Here is a 15,723-nt window from a genome sequence, read left to right as displayed (position 1 = left end):
AGAGGATTTTGCTATTGATATATAAGAACATGGTCGCTATGAAGTATCATTTTTCCAGGTCGATAAATCCTAATAGCGACCTCAGTTAAAGGTGATTAGTGTATGTTCTTGACTTATGAACAAAGTGAAATAATGGTCAGGGAATTTAACAAAACTATATAGTCTGCAATTTTCACTGCTTCCGAGAGATCTACTTTCCAGATTTTATTCAATAGGCATTTAAGTGAATATAAATACTGTATACACGTTATGTTTTATGATTGTTGTAAGATATCAATAAGATAACATGTTCTCTAGGTACAAGTTTATCATGTTAAGAGATATAGTTTATTTATCATGGAGTTGGACAAGTATGGCCTTGAGTATTTAGCGGCTGGGGAGACACGCATTTTTTAACAAGAACCCGTCATCCAGCCCTAACTACTTAACCGATTTGGTAGAGAAACCGCTCAAAGTCTTGTTCAGAGTCTTAATACTGAAAGCTTTTTTTTTTCATTGCAACAGAGCAACAAACACTTGTTTTGTAGTGCACCGATATTATTACTAAGGCTTGTAATATCCTGTGTTGTTCTTACTTGCGTTGAACCGTACTTATATAATTCACCAAAATTGTTTACACCTGTGCACCTTTAAGGAGCTAGGAAAACCAATTCAAGCATTTTATATGTTACACAGCAGTCAGTTATTCGTAGAAATCCTTAGTTCTATAAGCATAATACATAACAAATTGAATGTAAATGCATATAAAAACATCAGTCTATTCTATTCAGAAAACGTAGACGGGTCATAATTTGCTATGTTTAACATGATATGGCCCATGAACGCAAATGTGCGTTTTAATGTAAAAGGTGACGTTTGAAAGAGCATTGGATAATCTAAACGTAATAAACTTTGTTTAGTCCCAAAAAGAGAAAAAAGAGAACGACCAGGACAGCCTTATGAGTATAGCGCTCTCATAATCATGGCCGAAAGTTGATGATTGCAATTTTGTAAATGATGGAAGAATTTGCCTTAACTGAAACCGTCACCCAGCCCTAACTATACTTGTTAATAACGTAGCCGGGTCATAATTTGCTTTGTTTAACATGATATGGCCCACGAACGCAAATGTGCATTTTCATGTAAAAGGTGTCGTTGGAAAGAGCATAGGATAAGCTAAACGTAGATACCTTTGATTCGTCGCTAAGCGAATGAAAACGACCAGGACCAGCATTGTATGTATAACGCTTTCACAATCATGGCGTAAATTAATGATTGTAATTTTGTAAGAATTTGTCTAAATTGAAACCGTCTTCCAGCCCTAACTACTTAACCGATTTGGCATCGAAACCCCTGAAAGTCTAGTTTAGAGCCTTTATACCCCAGTCACACATACGGCGCGGATAGCTACGTCTAGCCACGGATATAAACGTAGTAATCCGTATCGATCCGTACCTTAAAGTAGTAACCCATACCAATCCGTACGGCTCAGGGACGGATCTATACGGATTACTGCGTTTCTATCCGTAGCTATCTGTGCCGTATGTGTGACTGGGGTATTATACAGAAGCTTTATTTGCAAGAAAGCAACAAACACTTGCGTTGCAGTGCATTGATATTACTTAAATAAAAAAGTGGAAAACTACGAACACGACATAAACGAAAATGCTGCAGGTTCGGTTTGAAAGTCTCCCCGTACTTTGGCGTAAGAGATGTTGCACTTTCAACTATTTCTCATGAACAGTCTCAATCAATCCGAGTCTGTTATTATTTTGCTTGGTTGCATTCTATGCTTCCAAAGAATCTTCTTACAGATTTTATTAACTATCACAACAGCAATCTTTAAATGCCGTGTGGCGGCCGTAAAAAGTCTCCTCGTACTTAGATTCAGTGTTGTTTTTCTGGTCATTTCGGATAATGGAATCCACTCAATGTACATGGGTAATAGAGTTCCGCTTAAGCCGGTGTTATGTGGCGTGAGGGCTGTTGCACTTTCCACTACCTCACATGAACAGACTCAATCAAACCGTGTCTGCTATTATTTTTCTTGGATGCATTCTATGTCTTACAGATTTTATCAATAAGGCCTAATTCACAGAGGCAGACCACAGACAGGCCAAAGCTATCTATTAGGTTGTTGATTTGAACATTCAACCAAAATGTATTGACAGCATTGAGGGAAAAGTCATAATATGAAAGCAATTTTGAAAAATGTTAGAGGAGAGCAAAGACATTATATTACGAAGTCATGTATTTTAGCACTTCATCGTATGACATTTTTAGCTTTTTTCTACGAAAAAAAGAAACAAGTAAAATATTCATTTCAGGACATTAGATTTTGAGGAAAAAATTGAGAAATGAACAAATTGCACACTTAGTGAGAGCTGTCACGTATTCTCAGCAACTGACTGACCTATAATTTATGTATTTCAATTAATGTAATAAATTACCAATTGAATATAAATGCTTATGACAAGATTTGGCTTACCAAAAGGTTCCTTCTAGCGCACATTAAATATTCTTTTTAAAGGATCTTTAATAAAATAATTGTGAACTATGTTTTTTGCTAGTTTACGTGCATTCTTATCTATTTATTTTAATAATACTTAAAGTTATTTCACACAAACATTTATTTAACTTAAAATAATAAACAAACACCTTTAGATGAGCGATCCTACCTAAATATTATTAGCGGACAATTAATACCATCACTCTGTCAAAATTTAGGGAACCAATGTCGACACCTGTCCTAGTGGCACAGATCAGAATTTGGTCGTATGTTTGCCTAATTTTAATTAGCAATACAATGGAAGAAAAGTTCTGCCATATGCCAGTAATTGCATTGCATGAATGGATAATTACAGCTCCAGAACGACTAAACCAGAAGAAAAAGGGCTTTTATATAAGTCGGCACCAACAAACTGATGGATTTGAAAAAAGTGCGTACAAAAAGTTCACAACTTGACAATTACAAAACAATTAATCAAAAGGTATGAAATTACCAAGTTCGAAATATTTATCGCTCTGTAAAGTGAAGAAATGCATTATACAGTTCTAGATAAAAACAAGGGAAGTAATTGAAATGTTGTTATCCGTTGACGGTACGTATCGTGCAATAGCATTCACAGACAAGTAAAAAAATCTCGAATAACATAATTAGTACAGTATGTTTTGATGGTTATACTTAAAATGTTAAAATATTAAAGTTGGTATGAAATAAAATCGCAAAAAGAACCTCTGGAAGCAGCAAAGAATGAAATCGACAAGAATAATAGTAGAAGCTATTTTAGGCGGGAGTCTATTTTTAGATGATGAATATTCATTTAGTTAATCTCGATTCTACAATATGACATTAAGATTTAGGAGTTAGGTAGTTTAAACTAAATTATTGTTTTTGTAGGTCTGTTTATTACGTAGTTGTATTTCAGAAAAGATTGACTTAACAATGCGTAAAAACACATTGGCAAAGAGGCTATTTATAATGAATATGCATGAGTACAAAATGGCGGCGCCTACTGGAATTCGGATGCCTTTGATGATACCCTTGTATCCATTACTTGCTCAGTCAAATGCGACATGTTCACCATAAGTGTTCCTTCTCATGAGAAGGAACAATAAACTGATATCTCTTTAATTCAAAAATATTACCCTGGCAATATTATACGCTATATTTAACGTGATTCTGCTCATCGGTACAAATGTGCATTTTAATGTGTTAGGTGTCGTCGGAAAGAGCGTTGAATAAGCCAACAGGAAAGTCTTTGACTTGGACCTTTGTGAATAGACACTCCCAGATTGTTGTAATCGTCTTGTAAATGAATAATTGATAAAATATTTATTTCAGGACACTACATTTTGAGGCAAATATTGAACGAATTAACTGCACACTTAGTGTGTATTGTCAGCAAAAGATAAAGCTATGCCGTATGTAAGTATAATTTGTTAGCATGGAACGTTTGCGTACACAGTTGTGCTAAGGAAAGTGTCTCTGATACATGTACTAATTTTGCTACTTACATCTATATTTAAAAGATTGGCTACATGACCATTTCCGTTAGACTGGTTTCTGATATATGTTTTAGACAGTTCCGTCTTTAGGGAGCTTGAGGGGAAGACTCGATTCAAGCATTCATTTATTTGACACAATAATTATAACTCTTTAGTGTAAATCCTAATTTCACTTAATTTAACAAATCACCAGTTGAATATAAATGCTTATAAAAACATATATAAAATAGACCCAGTTAGCGATATATGTTCCCTCTCCACGATGTCAACGTCTCGGCATCTTATTTCGATTTCGGTATCCAGCAGAGTTTGAAAGGTACATTATTATTATTATTATTATTATTATTATACCAGATTTATATAGCGCTGTTTTCATGATAAACACGTTCAAAGACGCTTTACATATAGCAAACGAAGACACACAAGGCGCGAAATTCAATTCATCCTCTACTAGTGCAGACACAGAGCGATCTGACCAGAGGGACAGAGTGAGATAAAGCCCCCGGAACAGATAGAGAGAAGTCCTTTTTAGATACAGACTTGTCCGGCTAGCTTAGCCTGGCTCTTTGCGGATAGACAGTCTGGGTCTTTAACGTGCCCGGTGTATAGATACGATACACGCGAAGCCGTCTTCCCTGGGAAGAACCAGTACAGACCTTTAAGTTAGGTGGGAGACACTCAAGAGCATCTCAGAAATGCCCAGTGCCTGGACCGGGATTCGAACCCCGGACCTCTGGATTGACAGTCAAGCGTGTTACCATTAGCCCACCGACCCACTTGCATGTATTGCGAATTCGAATATATTCGGGAATCTTCGGTCTAACAAGTCAAATGACGACTGGTCAGCTGACTTTGTCAACCAATGAAACTCTGGCGAACAATAGGTAAACATGGAGAGTGCGGATCTTTTATAAATTCAAATACATAAACTTATCAGACGCTAGAAGAAGCTTACTCTTCGGGAAAATTACGGTCAGTGTTGGAGAAATTCAACATTTCAACAAGTATTAAATATTTCGGACTCCAGAGTCAACATTTGATTATAAACGGACATGCTCACTGTGATTTCAAATAAAGTAGGTCAGATCGAACGATTATAATTATAGAGAACAAAGCTTTGATAAAGCTTTTTTCACATTTATATAATTATATTAACGTTATCTGTAATTATGTTCTGGTATAAATGACGTTTAGTTTATTCATTTTAATATCAGCAAATATCTACGTATCATTCTAATAATAGAAAAATGGGGTTTCCAGTTAGGTAATTATCAAATATCAAGGTTATCTGTTTCTATGATTTTTCAAGGAGGGACACTATCAACACTATTGTTAAAAAACAGGAATTGATGTACTAATACTAAAGCAACATTTATAATAATCGTTGGATTAGTTTGCATGGGGTAAGAATACAGTTTGAAAATGGCGGATTTGTGTGCCGTCTGTAAAGAGTATTTACGAATTTAATAGTATAAAATAATTCGTCTGAAAATTTCACCGACTCATCACATAATGCAATTTGCATGCTTTTTAACACATCTTAGATAACTTCAAGTCATCAATTACTATGAGCGATGTAACAGATTTATTAAATCGTACTTTGCGACTAAGGTCTCAACAAAATAAAATACTTTGACTGCACTAATCGATTTTCTGTTATTGGATCCAGGGGCCGTTTGAAATACTAGTAGGTCATTCTAATAATAGAGAAAATGGGGTTTCCAGTTATGTCATTATCTTCTTATTATTCTATATACAGGGACTCTATCAACACTACAGATATCTTAATAATACCAATAACACATAAAAGAGATAACTGATGGATCCGTTCATGTTGGGTGATGGGGGTGGCTAGAGAAAACTCAACGGTTAGAAAATGGCGGAATTGTACATTTATGTCGACATTAGGTCAATGAATAAGTATTAGGGTGTCAGGTGCTGTCAAAATTACATTTATCATAAAATAGTTTGTGTGGGAATTTTCCTGCCCATTAAATTACCTATCGATATGGAGCTATGTAACATATGCTCTCGTTCAGATAAATTTAAATGCTTAACTGGTGCATAAAATTTATGCATTTCAGTACCCTTTAAAAATTATATTAATTTTTCTTCATTGTATTGCAAAATTTTCATCATCCCGTGAGTAGTACTAAAATCAGTAAAGTCAAAATGTACTATATGAATGTTTTAACGTTTTATAAAATTCGGACATACATAGGTATCTTAACACATGATATATGATTAATGTATTGAAGTTCCTATTTCATATCTGGTGTAAAACATCATTATTTCCAATCATTACAGGTTTTATAACCTTATAACGTTTTATAAAATTCGGACATACATAGGTATCTTAACACATGATATATGATTAATGTATTGAAGTTCCTATTTCATATCTGGTGTAAAACATCATTATTTCCAATCATTACAGGTTTTTGTAGAGTCGTCAGACCATTCTTTGATTATTAGTGCTTGAAACAGCAACAACCATGATTAGAAGAAAGCTAATAATGCTAATATAAGTTGATCAACTTAATAAACAACTAAATAAATAGGGACAGTACATTCCACTTAGAGATATACCATTTTTGCAATAATCAACCATAGGTCTATACATAAATTTATTGTTCTATTGTGATGATTTTCACTGCATAATTCAGACCGTTATTGGTCAGATAATTAAGAAGAAGTGTTGTAAAGTAAGCTACATCTATACAAATATGCCTTGCCCAAGTATTTAGCAGTTCTTCTGGTATGATCTATAAGCACGACATTCATTTTCTGCTCAGGAGTGTATTGAGCAAATGTATCGTCTCCCAAAATATTAGCAAAATATTGCAGTCTTTTAAATCATTATATTGCGTACATTCGACTAGACAATTTAGTTCGTTTTTTACAGCATTGTTCTCGCAAAAACGACAAAGTCTGTCATTGAGATCCTCTCCAATGAACCTACCAGTTTTAACGCGCAAAGGGTGTATACCTATATTGGTCACATAGCCAAGACGTAAATAATATGATCATAATTATGGTGTGAAGGACATGCCTTGTGAAAAAGATGGTCCAACAATGTATACCTATTGGAAAATGCTATTGATATGCCATTCATCTGTTCTCATTTAATGGTAAATCTAATCATATTTACTTGATGCTGTATTAAAAGATATGAATACTGCATATAACTTATTAAATTATTACTATTTATTCGCGTATTTCTTAAAATGCGCCTGCAATAATTTAAATGTAATATTTTGTTTACTTCTTTCAGAATAGATCTTACCTAAATTCTAAATGGCGGATCAAATAAAGTTTTGCATCGAAGGATATACTCTGAGAGGATTTTTTGTACACATGCGCAACTGGGTTCCAGTTAATGGCCAGAGACTACAGTGCAGATTGACGACTGGTGGTCCAATATCAGCCTTCCGAGAAAACCGAAGTGTTGGGAATGTTCCAAAAGAAGTGTCTAAAATGTGAAGGAAATGGTTGAAAGCAGTTGGACAGCTAGAGGCAGTAGTTAATAATAACCCTAAATTACACAGAAACAAAGGAGAAGAAGTACCAGTGAGTTACCTGTTCATCGGGGAGCGTAAACCCCTTTTGTTAAACACAAGAAATAAAATAGCGAGAGTTATTCAAACAATTTGTTTATTCCTATTTTGCAGTATTTCAGTTATTTTATTCAATCACGAAGACCTTATTAGTCCATGGGAGTTATGTTTCGAAGACTGAAAAGAGCAGGATTATCGTAGACGTTTGGGCCTATAATTGGTTGCTTTACTTTTAGCATTTCAGATTACATTTCGTTATCAATAACAACACAATAATTGTTTCAATATATTAGATTTGTTCTGGCATTATAAGGGCAACTTAAACATTTTCAACAAATTTGGTCTCCTTGATTAATTCTGTTGATATTCTAAAAGACTACAAAGCCTTTTATCTTGTACGAGTAAAAACAGGCATAATATTATTATCTCATCGTCGTTTGTTTGTATTTTAGTGTGTGTGGAAATGTTTATGTCTTTTTTTTTAATTTAGCTAGAAGCTACAAAGACGATATTACATGAGTGTCTTTTCATATTGAATATATTAAACAGTTTATCAATTTTATTTAACGAGTTTAATGAATTCAATGTGGAAAGTCATAAATGTAATATTCTTTCTATCACATGTAAGCTTTTCCAGCCGAAACATAAAAAACTCTACTTTCTTTAACTATTGTAAGCAAGTTAATTTGACCAACGTCTCCGATACTTTAAACGACGTCGAAGTCAAAGCTTTATTATACTAGTCTATCATTAAATTTATGTAAGGGCTTTATTTCACTCCCGCGACGTCAAACATTATGATAAAGACGGATAGTATTTGATATATTTCTTTTAGTCCCCTACTGGTTGAAAACTCTTTTCGGGGACTATGTCCCATAGCTCAAAGGTCAAATGTTAACATGGCATGGACAGAGTCTGTTTCGTGTCGGTGTATAACTGTGTCATCCGTCGAAGGATTACAAAGTTACTTTGCATAAATGTTTCCCCATAATCAGGCGACATGTCATGCGCAACATCCAGAACCCTAGCTTAAAAGGAAAGGTCTCACTTGGAGATCAACGGTCAATAGGGTATTTTTCCTGTCCGGTACATAACTTAGTCATGCACGATAGGATTTTGATTTTAGTTGGCACAAATATTCCCATGGATGAGACAACGTGTCATGCGCAAAGCCCGGACTCATAGTTTGAAGGTCAATGTCACACATGGAGATCAAAGGTAGACAGGGCTTATTTCATGTCCGGTCTGTTATTCAACAATCCATAGAGGGATTTTGAAATTACTTGGCACAAATGTAGCCTATAATAAGACAGCATGCCCTGCCCAACATCTAGACTCCTAGCTTAAAGGTCAATGATACACGTAGGTAAAGGTCAATATGTTTTTGTCTTGTCCAGGCTATAACTCGACAATCCGTTAAGGGAATCCATTCAATCTTTTGTGGCTGTATGACAGCGTGTACTATTTTAAACAAAAGCATAGTACTGTTAATTAACATAAACTTGTTGATTTTATATTAATATAAACTATATGTAGTAACTGTTCATATTTTCATATACGAACTGTTCTAATAGGCAGAAATATATTAACTGTAGGAAGTGACACGAATATGGCTGATGTTTTTAAAACGGTAAAGCTAAAATGACGAAAAAAAAAATCCTCCAACATACAGTACTCTATCTCACTGAATTCTATTTTCTCTTTTAGAAATTGACAAGAAAAGGAAACGGAAACATTCTGTGCAATTTCACCATTGTGATACAACAGACCGTGTAGCACAGGACATAACAAATACTTTGGTAAGTGGCACCGTTTTTATCTCATATTAGTGTGTCTGTGTGCACTTACTAGACATTTACGGATTACGTCTACGTGGATTGTGAACACCTAAGACGATCGATTTTTCAAGGGGACCGTCTCAACATGATAATTTTAATTTATGTTTGGTAGGAAAACATTCCTATAATGATGGTAAGGTCTGGCTTAATATGTCACTGCACAGGATATTATTTGGATTTGTCTGTCCGTCCGTCTGTTCGCCAGAGAAATGTTTTGTTATACATATCGCAAAAAGTATTTGATCTAGCGTCATAACTTTCCTGAAATGTTCTTCAATATTGTAAGTCGCGCATCTGAGACAAAGTTGAAAAGATGAGCTAGTCTGATCGCAATGTATCCGTATTCCATCGTCGTCGTCGTCCAACATGAAAAAATCTAAACTGGGTCAGTTTGGATAAAAATTTAGGTCAGCAGGTAAAACATTGTGAAAACTGTAGAAAATGTAATATCTTGCGTCTCCATTCCTTTGTTGTTATTATACGCCCGAATGGACGTATTTTGGGATACCACAGGTGTTCATCTGGCTGTCTGTCTGTCTGTCTGTCTGTCTGTTTGGCTGTCTGTCCGTTAACAATTTCGTGTCGACTCCGCTCCTTGATGGATTTTAAACAAACTTAAAACAAATGTTATCCACATCAAGAGGACGTGCAGAGCGCCTGTAACAGGTGGCTTGCTTTAAGGTCAAGGTCACACTTAGGGGTCAATGTAATATGACTGTTTCGTGTCCGCTCTGTAACTCTTGATCTGTATGAGGGATTTTAAAGAAACATTGCACAAATGTCCACAACATCCAGTCGACGTGCAGAGCGCATGTTTTGGATGGCTAGATACAAGGTCAAGGTCACACTAAGGGGTCAAAGGTCATATAACTTTGTTTCGAGTGCGATGTGTAACTGTTGAAATGCTTGACGGATTTTAAAGAAACTTGGCACAAATGTTCACCACATTGAGACGACGTGCAGAACGCATGGCTCGCTTCAAGGTCAAGGTCACACTTAGGGGTCAAATGTCACATGACTTTGTTTTGTGTTTATGTTTCTTTGCATTGCGGTGCTCTTGGTTTTATTTGGCATATCCATTTTATGTTCACTTGCAATAATTTTTTATTGAATTACTTCCCTTTTATGTTACTATAAATAGGTTATTTTGTAACATTTTTATTACTGGCCGTAGGGAAAAAACCGATACCACTTTTCCGTGGTACAACATGGATGGTACCTGCAAAGTTAAGGTGTATTTTGACTTATCTGTACCTGGTAATGATATTAGTGGACTTAAGAGTTTTTCGGGGAATTTCTTCCCTTTGTTGTCTTTTTCGTTTGGGCTTCAACAGTAAAGTTCTTTAAATTTTGCTCCCATCCCCTCATATAATCCTTCGGACGTATATTGCCCCGCTTGGCGGAGCACTTGTTATTTCTGTATTAGCCGCGTTAAAGAATTTGTATTCGTATAACTTTATTTTTTTCATTTGTCAGTAGTGGATGGACGAAGAGATAGACAGCTTTTTTACTAGATAAATGAACGGAAGATAGGAAAATAATCAAAATAAAAAAAATCTTCCCATTTATACTGTATTATGGCATAAACATGACTGAAATGAAATTCATTTCTTGTTGACAGTTTTCAGTTTATACAATCAATCCGATATGTTTTCTTCTACACACAAGATATGCACAGACATGTACGGTTCTTGAAAGTCATTGTCGTGAGTACCTCCATATAGAGCTTAAACTGAGCAACATCATATTGCGATAAAATCTATTGCCTCTTCAATGCTCAGAAGTTTTTTCTATGATTTAACATAGTAGTATAGGTATTGACATCAGATAACCAAGTTTAAGTTGAACCAGACTATATAAAAAGACAATCTTTCTGTACAGTTTTTAAGTAGATCACGTAGAAACTAGGCATTCAGACTGTTGAAAAGGTCTTTCTATGATATGACCTATCGACTGACTTTTGTATCCCAAATAACTGTATTTTAAATTTTTATACATTTAAAAAGAAAAATGTTCTGTCTTTGGACTAAATTTCATAAAGAAAATGTGGCATCTAGAGTAAGTATAAAGTTTTCAAAAAAGGTAGATAATTAAAAAATGGGACGACCTAGATTATGGTTCCTTGTCCCTACACTCCTTCTCACTAACTTCTATAAGTTTGTAAAGTATGAAATCTATCTTGCATAGTATTCGAGTTATGCCCCAAAGAAGGTTTAAAAATGAAGATTATTAAAAATGGAACCAACTACAGTTATGGTTCCTTGTCACTGCACTTCCTTTCAATGAGGTGTAACATTGTATAAAGTTACGACTTGGTATCTTCAATACTTATTTAGTTTATCATCCGGTCAAGAAGTGTGAAAAGGGAGATAATAGGTAATTCAAAGGTGTACCCACATAGAGTTTTAATTTCTTGTCAAATCAGTGTTATGGGGATTGATTTTCCTTGTGTTGACTTCGATAGTAAATAACTATTTTAAGTTTCAAGACAAAGGCTTTAATAGTAACTGAGATATTTGAAATTATCAAACATTTTAACAAAATAATCTAAGTTAAAAAAGGGCATAATTCTGTCAAAATCCAAATCAGAGTTATGGGGACTGCTTTCCTTGCTGTAGATTTTGATAGTAAATAACTATTTTAAGTTTCAAGTCAACAGTTTTGATAGTAACAGAGATATTTGACTTTATCAAAAACTTTAACCAAAAATTCTAATTAAAAAATGGGCATAATTCTATCAAAATTCGCTCAGAGTTATGCGGATAGTTTCTTCTGGTGAAGCCTTTGATGGTAAATAACTATTTTAAGTTTCAAGTCAATAGCTTCGATAGTAACAGAGATATTTGCCTTTTTCAAAAACTTTAACCAAAAATTCTAAGTTAAAATAGGACATAATTCAAACAAAATTCATATCAGAGTTATGGGGATTGTTTCTACGCGTGAAGACTTAAATAGTAAATTAGTATTTTAAGATTCAAGTCAATAGCTTTGATAGTAACAAAGATATTTGACTTGATCAAAAAAATTAACAGAAAATTCTTAATAAAAAAGGGGCATAATTCTGTAAAAATTCAATCAGAGTTATGGGGATTGTTCTTCCTTGTGTAGACTTTGATAGTAAATAACTATTTTAAGTTTCAAGTCAAAAGCTTCGATAGTAACAGAGATATTTGATTTTATCACAAACTTTAACCAAAAATTCTTAGTTAAAAGGGGCATAATTCTATCAAAATTCAATCAGAGTTATGGGGATTATTTCTCCTGGTGTAGACTTCGATAGTAAATAACTATTTTAAGTTTCAAGACAATAGCTTTGATAGTAACAGAGATATTTGTCTTTATCAAAAACTATAACAAAAAATGATAAATTAAAAAGGGGCAATATTCTGTAAAAATTCAATCAGAGTTATGGGGATTGTTCTTCCTTGTGGAGACTTTGATAGTAAATAAGTATTTTAACTTTCAAGTCAGTAGCTTTGACAGTAACAGAGATATTTTACTTTATCAAAAAGTTTAACCCAACGGAGACGCCGACGCCGACGCCGGAGCGAATGCAATAGCTCTACTTTTTCTTCGAAAGGTCGAGCTAAAAACAGGCACATCCAAATATATATCACCTATCGCATAGTGATGATATAATTACTCAAACCCTATTGCCGTTATAAACTCTTTTTCATATCGCACATAATATAATTAAACTATGTTGAGACGGTCCCCTTGAAAAATCTATCGCCTTAGGTGTCCACAGTCCACGTAGACTTAATCCGTAAATGTCTACTATCTAGTACTATGATGGAACGACACATTTCAAACATGATTAACGTTCCTTGCGTTTTTAATTCTGACTTTGCAATACTTTGTAATGTAACTTCTGTACATAGTACCTTACCTTTGATATAATACTGATTTCTCATTTATCGAAGGTTTATTGTGGGGATGAAAGAAGCACACACCGAATGGAATTTTAGGTGTCTGGCATGTGTTTAAGAGGTTTCCACGTGTACAAGGAAGTGTGGGTACCCGAAATTGGAAGCCGGCATGTTTGCTTCGAAAGCGAACATGGAGCTGTTGCAGCAAAATTTGGAGATAATGAAGTATGCGGACATATACCCACGGATACACAAAACCTCTGGAAGAAATTTCTGAAAGACGGGGTTGGGGAGGGGGGGCAAATTGCAGCAGTTATAGCAGGTTTTCCTAAACGGCACAGGAGTAAAGGCGAGGAGGTTCCTGTGACATATGTGTTCATAGGAGACTGGATAGCCGTTCTTAAAATTTAAGAAGAAGCATCATAATGGGTATGTTTTGTTATACAAGCTGATAAATAATTTGATTTGGGGATGAAAGAGTGGTGGCCTTTGAAGCTAAATTAACTGAAATTATTAAGCTGTTTGAGAAGTGATTCATTTAATATTAAAGATCCCTACATGAATATAAGTCTTTATATAGGAACGTTCTAAATAAAACAAGTGTCAATGAAAAAAAAACAACTTTGAAATATCAAATACTACCTAATAGAATATTACAGGGACGATAAAAAGGAGTGAGAGCAGACATTGGGTCCCTGCATGGCGACAGTAAGAATTATCATATGGGACTTGTGAAATTTAGATAGTATGAAATTCGATCGATTATTGGTCATACTAGAGGAAAATCATAGTAGGACGACTTAATATGGCCTGTGTCTCCATTATACTATTGACAGGCATTATACTAAAAAAAGGCACGTGTAGATTTCCCGGAACCACAAACACAACCATAGAGCCATGAATCGCAAAGTAAGCCTCAAAGAGCGGAAACTGTAACGGAAAACTATAGCAGATGGGTTGCTTCAAAAATCCAAGAACAAGTACATGTACATTTTGATTATATGCAAAGTACAAAAAGGGTAAGGGGTAGATAAATGGGTGAGAATGCTGGGGAAAATGAAAGACACAAGGCCCTGACTCACCAGCATTTTTATACGCCCGTTTCGAAAACAAAAAACAGACTTATTACAGTGTGTACATACCACGTGGTTTGTGACGTCATTTTCGGGTATTACGGCAAGAAAATTTATAAAAAATCCGTCGATTCAGAACTTAAAAACACCGTAAGTTTTTCATTGTTTCACCGATTTGAATAATTCTTTTACGAGGCTCAAGCCAAGATAGTGGGCTATAAACACAAGACAAAGTTTTCCTGAAATTCTAAGCAGTTTTTACAAAGGTCGACTCCAACCCTGAAATTCGGCAAATTCTTGGAAGGTATTACGGCAAGAAAAAACCGTGTTTTACAATATAATGCAGGATTGCTTTCCTTTACATTGTTATGGCTTTCACCGCTGTTTATTTCGGTTCTAAGAAGGCCAGCGAATCACTTGACTGAAAATAAAATGGTAGGTTTCTCTGTGAAAACATATTTCTTCGGAAAATGCTAATACGGCAAGAATGATATGACGGCAAGCAGATTCATGAATACTCCTATTGTCCCTAACAGCAGTTAAGACTTACTCACTTCCGTGAACAGGTTAGTAAATACGGCATACCTACATAGTGCATGGTATGCTAAACTAGGCGGAAACAAAAGTATAAACAGTAAAGTCCTGTTTCATTTTTTAAGTTTTGACAAAACATTTTTCCGTATGCCCGAGATTTATTAAAAAGAATAATTCAGTCATCTGTTTCAAAATTATTATAACGTTTTCATGCACTTTCGGTATATAGGAAGAATGGGGGCTTTGTTGTACAAGCAGTTGTACTATGTGAGCGATAAAGGACTGTCATAGCCGTCTCAAGATTATTTTTTAAAGTATCTCTGTTTAACACAACTTGAAAATACTTTTTACGAGTAATTTTGACAAGTAAAGTGATCGCATAGGCATAGTTTTACATTCTATTTTACGAACATGATTCTGAAACGATGTTTTGAACGATTGTAATTTTGTTCATAAAAGATATTTATCGTTTGTCAAAAATAATTTGATACTATGACAACTTACGTATAGGGGTCTGAAGAATGCATGTAATACTGTACAATATTAATTTTGATATTAGATTATGCAGAATCTTAAGAAAATTCAAATATATGATGTTACGTTTACCGAACAGGGTGAACCTTCTTTTCTTTTCTTTTCATACTTTTACTTTTATGCCCCCTTTTAGGACATAAAGTTTCAGCACTTTCTGGATTCATCATTATATGATTGGATATATAATTCTTAAGTTTTATGTTAAGCACAAGTTATCTTCTGTAATGATTCTGCGATCCTTACCATAACTAGGGCCATAACTTAGTAAACAACTGTTTCATGACATGACCAATGTTACACCGACCCTTGATTCAGTCTGTGACAACTATGT

This window comes from Mercenaria mercenaria, chromosome 13, assembly GCF_021730395.1.
Source record: "Mercenaria mercenaria strain notata chromosome 13, MADL_Memer_1, whole genome shotgun sequence".
NCBI lineage: Eukaryota > Metazoa > Mollusca > Bivalvia > Venerida > Veneridae > Mercenaria > Mercenaria mercenaria.
The sequence above is the reverse complement of the archived record's forward strand: the minus strand, read 5'-3'. Positions refer to the sequence as shown.